Below are 9,650 nucleotides of genomic sequence, written 5' to 3' on the forward strand. Positions count from 1 at the left end.
TTTATACCAGGTATAAACAGGCTCACACTCTCTTCCATGTAAACACAATCAGTGTCTCCAAAAGTGTAAGAGTTGAATCTTTCTCTTTGGCATGAGTAAAACTAAACAAAACTCAAGAAAGACCTTCGAATTTCAAAGTCATCACATGGTTATCAGTGTCAGATCATTAGCTGGTACCCTCTTGCACCAGTCGAGTTACACAGTCACATTAAATCATAGTGTGGGTGGGCGCAGAGAAAATTATTTAGTCCAGACTCATCTAGGACCTTTAGATTGTCAAATGCTTGCAAAAAGTAGTTACACAACATGCTTGCACCACAATTTACTCATACAACTATTCACCGACTAGATGACCTTGTTTTGACCCCACATGTGTTGAATACTTGTGATTGGGTGGGCCTGATTTTTCAAGTTGGATTGCCCAACCTTCAACCTTAACCTACACAGCAATGCATGAATCTGCAAGACATGATGCTCCAATGCAAGTGCAAATGTAGCAGATAGTATCAGCATCACCAGACAAAAACAGGAAGGCAAAATACACATTTGGAAGTCTCTGGGAGACAAAAGGATTGTGCAGCTTTTGCAGTTTATTATGTAAGGCATCAGCACCAGTAACCTTGTCACTTTATAAGGTAGCTACTGTGCTTTTTATATTGTATTTTGTACTATGCAGTGTGTACATACTACCTCTATTATGCTAGGCACATTGATTTACTGTAGTCTGACATTGCACCTTGAATTTTATTCTTATTTACTGTGTCTACTTGTTATGTGTAGGACTACAGATGTAAGTGATTAATGTCATTGCACATTGTCCTCTTATAGATTAAGTAAACTAAACTAAACCTGCACAAATAAGACAAAAAGAAACTGTGTAATTCTCATAGCCTGAAATGCACCCATAACTGCGTTGCCAAGTACATAGCATCTCGGGGTGCCTGCGCTATTTACACGTATTTAATTAATATGTATACATTTGGCACAAATTTAGCCCCGTTTTATGCAAATGAGTCTCACTGCAAAACCAGTGCAACTCACAGAGATCAGCGCTAACAGGCATGTGATTTTGTGGTTGTCTGTGTGATTTTGTGGTTGTTAGCAATTGTGAAGCGACCTTGGGTTTCTTGAAAGGCGCTATATAAAATTGATTTATTATTATTATTATTATTATTTATAGTGAAATTCTTAGTGTTTTCAGAGAGTTGGTGGTAACTGAGGCACAAATCATACCATGTTCTTTTATAGTCTGACGGTGTGCGTTTGAAAACACCAACAGCACTGACAGACTGGGATATGAAATCCCAAATACAGTTTTTCTGTTATGTCCTGAAATTTTGAAAAATGCTTCAGCAGCTCATCGGTCAGGACCTGTTGATCATTGTCTAAAACATTTTTTTCTCTCTCTGTGTCATTGTTCTGCTGTAGTATATTGCTGAACTCCTCTGCCCCGACTCCAACTCTCGATCTCTTAGAGCCTCAGAACATTGTCATTTAACTGTCCTGCGATCAAGGCTGGTGGGTAAGGGAGTTCACGCCCTTTCCGTAGCTGCTCCAATGCTTTGAAATAGTCTTCCACTCTCAATCAAATCCTCTCCCTCCACTGACACTTTTAAGACAAATCTTAAAACGTACATGTTCTCAATGGCCTTTGGTTGTGTAGAGTGGTTTTAATATCTTAGTACTAATCATCTTTTTTACGTACAGTATGTAATTGTTCGTACTGGTGTTATTTTGTTTTGTTTTAAATTTGTGTACATTTTATATTGCTATATATTTGTGTGTCATTCTTGTATTTTGTGCAGCACTTTGGTCAACTGCAGTTGTTTTTGAATGTGCTATATAAATAAACCTGACTTGATTTGATTTGATTGTTCGGTCTACTTTGTACTGTGTTCACAAAGACAACATTTGAACCTTGATACATGGAAACTGTAATCAGACGCAAAAAAAGGGCAAATTGCACTCAGTTGCAAAATTTTATGAGCATGTTTGCACTGTAATATCATTAGATTAATATCTTTTGCTAATCAGACCTTAACAGGTAGCGGTAGCAAGTGATGTGCAATTCATGGTGCTATAAGCAGCCGCAATCCAGTCTTTGTGATTTCATCCTATTTTGTATAAAGTAACCAACTCCTACAACACTCTGACTATGTGGCCAGCATGTGATATCAAATTTAAACAGACTTAAGACGCCACAGCTGAAGAAGAAACACTCACCACACGACAGAGAGACATTCAGCTCGGTTAGCCAAAATCCAAAGAGGTGTTAAACTTGTGCTTCTCACCACTGGAACTGAAGAACATTGTTTGAAATACAAGAAAATCCATGCAGCACACACACATTCAGAGAGGAAATGTCTACACCCGAGTCATGGGTATGGTGAAAAGCAAGTTAGGGCAAGAAACATGTCGGCCTGTGTGTGACACAGCACAATGAGTGAAAAATGACAGGAGAGTTTGCTCGATGAGACTCACGTATCCATGCTACTCCCTAAATATAAAGAGAAAAAGTGTGGTTGAGTGGACAGCCCAAAGAGTGGAAAGATAGGGAGGGTTACTATTAAATACAACAAAACAAAGGGACACTTCCACCCTTCATGCAACACAACATTGTGTTGCCTAATCACAGACAGGGAGGTCTCACTCTGTTCAGACAGAGGAAGAAACTTGCAGCCCATCAAGCTAATCCCTAATGCCACAGAGCACTTTCTCAGTCTATGTTCCTGCACAGTTTTGCATCCTCACATGAATGCTAAGGACAGGAGACAGAAAAGATGCTTCAAAGTAAGAATCAAATCCTGACTTGGCCGGCAACGAAAAAATGGAAAGTCCACAAATTTACCAGAGAAACAGCGTATCATGTCCAATTCTACACAGGGCCGCACATTAGGGGGCAAAAGGGGAAAGCTTTCAGGGACCCAAATGCAAGGAGGGGCCCATGGAGATTGGTCATAATCATGTTCATCCTAAAGATAAACAATGATAACCAAATTTTATTTTGATCCAAAATATTCACCACCACTTTTTAAGCAACAAAAATAAACATTGTATTTATTTGCATCTGTTTGTGGAAAAATGTAGGCAGAGAAATTTACTGTTAATCAGTAAACTAAGTGAATTTCCTTGCTATGCAAGGTCCTGCACATAAATCAGGATGCCAGAAAAAAAGATGGAGCTGGATAGATTGTCCAAAACTGTAAAACATTTTTAGAGAATATTAAAAATGAGATAACAGTCATTTTAGATGTTGATTTACCTATGAATCCACTGAATTATATGTTCACTATAGGGGTAATTTGTAAGGGTGCTATACTACTATTTTCAATTGCAAGGTAGATTATAATTAGTTCTCAGATGCAAAATCAACCTGTGGACACTGTGGACTAAGAGACTGAGACAGGTGTACGTAATGGAAAAAATGACTGCACAACTGCAAATGCAAAGGGACATTTTTGTACAGAGTTGGATGCCTGTAATTCGGTATCTGACTGAATCGAGGAATACATCTGCCCTTTTTTCAATTTCTGTTCTCTCCTTTTTGCTAGTGCTATTTTCTTGAAATCGTGTTTTTTCCCCTCTTAAGAACTTTGAATTGAACATGTTGAATGAGCTTTGCTGCCAAGGAACATCTGAGATTGTATGTGATCAATGTCATCTCTTGGCACTACATAAAATAAGTTTAAAAAATAAAAAGAGGAAGCTGGAAGGGGCTTTAAAACTAAATAATAATGTAATGACCAACTTATGTCAGTCAGCTCAGAAAGCTGCCCACAGCCAGGCTAACGAGGTGAACGATAGCAAGGAGGCTAATGCTACAGCTAACGTTACTAGCAAAGAGGTAGCTAGCGTCATGTGTGTGTTTCGTAGGAGAGAGAGAGTATGCACATTTATTGATATGAGTAGAGCAGAATTGGGGAGGGCCCATTCATTGGACAAGGTCCAGTAAATCCAGTCATTTCTGTGGGCAGGCCTGAGACTATAGCAGGGCTTGATCGTGAAATATGTTTAAGTCTTGAGGCATCGATGTATTACTGAACAGGGACCCTAAGTGTCAAGAGCCCCCTTCTGGCCTGCAAATTGTCACTTGAATTAACACATGCCAACCAGGACAAGACTCAAAATGACCACAAAGAGATGTGAAGGAACTGCAAAGAAACATTAAATAACTACAAAGACACACAAAATCCACCACAAAATCTATGTCTTGCACCTCTACAGAAGAGGTGGTGGGGCCTTTTGCGTATCTGTGCACAGAGGCCCACTGTCTCATAATCTGCCCTTGTCTTGAGGTGTATGTTTCTTGTCATCTACATACAAAGAGAGAGTATAACTTCTAGGTGATATAATAGAATCATTTCTCCTATGTGTTAGCACGGAAAATCAGCTGCTTTAGATGCTTTGGACTGTCAGTCCTCCATGGAAATGTTCACAAATGTCTCTCTGATGAAGTAAGGAACATTGTGAACACCTTGCAAACATGTAGCCTACTTTCTGTGTGTACGAAGCATCGTCTTATGACAAGATTTTGAGATAGGATTCTTAAATACACAAAGCAACATCCCAATAAGTGACAGCTAAATTGTAAAACAGGATGGGAACATTTTGGGACAAGCCTTTTGAGACATTTTCGTACATGTGTAATAAAACTACAGACCCAGAGCTGCAGCTGGCAATATATGGTGTCTCTCCTGAGCCCAGATCCCTGCTTTCGCCTTTTTTTTAATCACTGCTAGCAAGACGTCTCTTTCTGTACAACTGGAGGTCTGACCTGCCCCCTCTGTTTGGATGCTGGGTCAATGATGTCATGGCTCACTTTAAGTTGGAAAAGCTCAGAATTACCACTCCAGGATCAGTCATTGAATTATATTCCTGGACTATTATAATGTCTATACTTCAGGAAATGTGATTTAATGCCTACGTGTGCCTATTCTAGTATTCTTCACTTGTTCGGGTCCATTCTGTTGCTGTTAATTCACTTGCAATACCTGATTATTATCATCAGACAATCTTGACTCTGTATATTTTGTATATTCATGTGAATTAAGTGTATTTAGCTGTGTTCATTTGGGTTTAGAGTATATATGCACCATGTTTCTTGTGTCTTGGTTGTTCTAAAAAAAAACAATAAAAATAATTGAATAATAATAATGAAATTGTAAAACAGCGAAAAAATGGGAGGATAATAATGAAAATGTGACAATTTTAGGAGCTTAAGCATAAAGGAAATGCAGAAAAGTCATTTGAAATGCACCTGTTTAATTCATAAAGCAATATTCCGAACAATAATAAGAGTAATAAAGGGGATAGAGTGTAATATAATTGCCTCTCTTAGCCTAGACATTATTTTGTTCTGCTTAACGCTCTGAGACCCACAGTAGACCCATTGTTGTCCTTTTTTTGGGGAGGACAGGTAATCTTTAGGGGGAGATAGCAGATCAACAGTGTCTGCCATGTAGAAGTGATACACATCACCTGAGGGCCGGGAACCTGAAGATTCATTTGAGCTGCATCTCAAGTTTTTCTAGTACAGGGGCTTAGAACATTATGATGGAAGTAAATGATGGCCGTTCCCATGTTTAATTATGTCTCACAAGTTGTTGCAGCAATTGACACCATTTGTTACACAGATCTGGTGTGAAGTTGAAGCGTTTCTGACCACTCGAGAGTTGATAAAAACTGTCAAAAATCCCTCCAAAACACCACATTAAAACAAGAGGTGTATTGTATTGAGACTCAAACTGGAACAGAGCTCTATCGAGAGCTTACACGGTTATTGAATTTGTCATTTTTCTTTTGTTTCCTCTCAAAGTGGCAGAATAAACATTCAGCTTATACGCTGTGGACCAAGGATTTATCTCAGCACAGACACAAATATAAGAGTGGCGATAAAGCTTCGGTAAACACGAGGTGTGTGTGTTCAGTACACACACACACACACACACACACACGCATGCACACGCGGCATTCGGCAGGCCATGTGGAGTGTATGTGAGAGAGGTGGCGTTGCTAGGAGCACCAGGTTGTGTGCAGACAGTGGTAACAGAGTAGAGACGGCAGCAGCAGCCTGGCAGTGGAGAAGAAAGGAGTGGAGCAATGCCAAGAAGATTCCCCCTGAGAGACTGTAGGACGGGGAGAAAGAGACAGACAGACAGAGAGGGAGAGAAACACGGAGAGGGCACGCTGATATGATCATCCACTGAGTGGTATAAGAACAATTTACCAAGGCAAACATCTGATGGGTGATATCCCTGCACTCTGACTTGGATATAACTCTAAAACGGTCATTAAAAAGCCAAAAAAAGCCCACTTATTATGGCATGGATGCGAGGAAATGGTGATGGCGGAGCAGCAGGAGGGGGAAGATGGCTTACAAGGTTGACTGGAGGGATGAGAAAGAGAAAGAGAGAGATGGAGTCAATCTGTTGGGGCTCATGTTCGCCATCCCTCCTCGTGTCACCCATCCGTCAGATAAACTGTTCGCCTATTTCCAACCATGCCCACGTCACTTCCTCACCTCTGCGTGTCACCCCGCTGCGCCTCTCCCTTGTTTTCTATTTGTTGTCTCCTTTTCCAATTTCTCTCTTCCTTCTTCCTCCTGTGCTCTTCCTTCCCTTATTTTGTCTTTAAATGGGGAGTCGTGTGAACAGGCTATGCAAATGAGATGGTTATTACCCCACTGCTCATCAAGCCGCGCAGAGGAGACATTAATAGGCTGATGAATATGCATGTGAATTTGTTAATTAAGTTAATTATTCTGCTGAAAATGCATTCGTCTTCCAAGGACATCTTCCCCAGGATTTCAACCTGCTCCACTCATTAGTCATGCGATATTTCATACACAGAGTGAGAAAGAGAGAGGGAGGCAGACAGTGGGAGGGAGAATGAAGGGGAGAGGAGACAATGCTGTTTTTGGAAAGTGGGTGCCATGAACAGTTGGGGTTGTAAAAGTATGGGGTAAAAATAATGTATCTTAATGTCATCAGCGCTCACAATGGGATGTGCAGTAACTACCCATAATAGCAAACCACATCCCGCTTTCCAGATATGGCACATTATTCCCAAACGCTGGAGTTTATACTTTCAGAGTTTTCAGCATCTTTTTTCGCGGCTGCTTCTACCTCACTGGTTACTTCTCCCTAATTGCTTATTAAAACCCTCTTAAATGAACTTTTTGTGCCAACTTTCCAACACATTAATTAATTGTTGTAGCCAATTAAGTGCCGTTGTGCAAATGAGCCTCATCACAAATGGTCCTATAGGGCCGACCCCTCCTTTCTCTCTCCCGCTCCCTCTGTCTCTTGCACTTCCCTCCCTCTACCACCCTCCCAGCTAGTCTTCCCAGCTGCCCTTGCACTTCAAGGCACTCGGTGCCAAAGAAGCAGAAACTGTGTCCTGATAATGCTTCACTGTTTTCTGGACCGTTTCCAGCCTTCAGGGCTCACTGATCTCCAAACTTGTATGATAGGTGAAAAGCAAAAAAGGCTCAGTGTATTCTTTCTGTTTGGCACGTTCACACAAGAATCAGCTCAATAAAAAAACTGCTTGTAAACCCAAACCGGCAAACCATATCTGTTATTTTCATTGTCTGGTTAATTTATCTGCCATCCATGCATCATCCAGGAGGCATGTATGCATCAAATAGCCTGTTTTTTTGTTTATTCACATCAGGTAAAATGCGAGTTCACCTAGAGAGATGGTGGAAAAAGGAGGGTAGTCGACTTCAAAGCGCTCAATAAGGTTGCCAAGCTGTTCACACGTCTCCATCCCCTGTGTTAAAACTGGAAACATGCAGAGGAATCAAATACATGTGTTTATAGAGATGTTACACAGCCGTCTCCTTCAGCACCATACGATTTGACAATATGAGGAAGTCAGGAACAAAGGACGATCAGATCTGTTTGTCCATCTATGCACAATATGTAGGTGTATGTATATTCGCCAGCACATATTGTTCACATGTAGGTGTATGTGCGCATGGATTAATTCACCGTTTTACAACCGGGCCTCTTGTGTTGTGGTATGATCAGCCATTTTTATCTGGAGTAAATTCACAATAGAAAACAATGTAAAAATGTGCTATATGTAAGAAAATGCGGTCATGCAAAGGCTCAAAGTAGCAATCAGCGTAATCACGGAATTCAGACAGCATATGGTGCAAAATGTGACGGACAGATCGGCCTTATTCTGTTGAATTATTTCCAAAGCTATAAACAAGAGAGCACTAAGAATGTCCAGGTGATAGAGTTGGAAAGACACCATGTTTGGTCAATCAACATTCCTTAACTTCTTTTTTTTTTGATAATGAGAAGCTGTGGCGTTATTAATCCGTAGTTAGGTAATATTACAAAGCTGTAGCCATTGGAGGCAACACCCAACCCCACCTACTATATGATATTATTCATCAAAAGCACGCACAGCTATACAGTATATTATAAATTACTCATATGGTGCAACATAAATGACACTTTGCGCAGACTTCATGTTAGCTATCTGACAAATATCACGTCATAAAGGCATTAATGTTAGTTGAATACGCCTGTTCGCTGCGTTTTGCTGGGGTACGACAACACCACTCTGACAGAATTGCAGCACACTGTAAAACCCCACCAGTATTAATAACAATGGCAATTTGTTAAGTTTATTTATGATTATGATTACATTTGCTAATGATTATTTCTGACAGTGGTGCCTGCTGCAGAACAGTTTCTTTTGTTTGTATGTTTTATCAATATCTTGGGAGGGTGTTTGAATATTTGGGGGGATTTGTCTCTACATATATATATATTATAATTACTGCCTTGTGATGAGGGTTGCAGAAATTCATTGAAATATGACTCAAATATTACTCATATTCATATACAATCATATTCCAGGTGTAAGGGAACATGTTTGTTTGGTGCAGACCCCAGCAAAAATCACATCATCATCATTTTTTCAGTGAAAATAAAAAGCAAATATTACAATTTTCCCCTAAAATTGCAGCTCATGTCAAAATATATGCTTAAGTAGTCTCAATATGATTTTTCTTTGCATATCGTGCAGCCCTACTTCACATTTCTACATCATGATGTTAACAACATGAAGTGACACCTCTCTCAGAATAGGGGCTGAACTTTCTTTTCTTTCCCCTCCATGTCTGGCTCTGCCCACTCCACTGCCATTCGGACGTGGCACTGATACACCCACCAGGAGGATTAGGGAAGGTTTAGCGATGGTGCCAGCCTCGCTCCCTGTGCCACCCCTTCCCTCGGCACAGAAGGGGGTCCCGCTTGGCATGGCAAGGTGAACTAGCCTCTGATTGATGGGCATGGTTTCAGCCCGCTACTGTGCTCCCCAAGGCCCGTGCCTCCCTTTCCTTTCTCCTACTGCTGTCTTGGCAGCGGTGCCCACCTCCTCTTCCATGCCAGGCAGCCAGCTAAAGCTCCTGGTGGGCACATCAATTACATAGCGGCACCTCCCCTCTTTTCTCATGTCTATCTGTGGGTCTGTCTACTGTCTCAGACGATGCCAATCTGGTCCCTCTCCATCTCCACTGCTGTCTATAGCTATCTCCTGTATGTGTGTGTGTGTGGTTTTAATACCCATGTTCACAAATATATCTTTGCATATGCACAAATGCACATGTATTCATGCACACACTCGTG

Source organism: Epinephelus moara, chromosome 13, assembly GCF_006386435.1.
Source record: "Epinephelus moara isolate mb chromosome 13, YSFRI_EMoa_1.0, whole genome shotgun sequence".
Lineage (NCBI taxonomy): Eukaryota > Metazoa > Chordata > Actinopteri > Perciformes > Serranidae > Epinephelus > Epinephelus moara.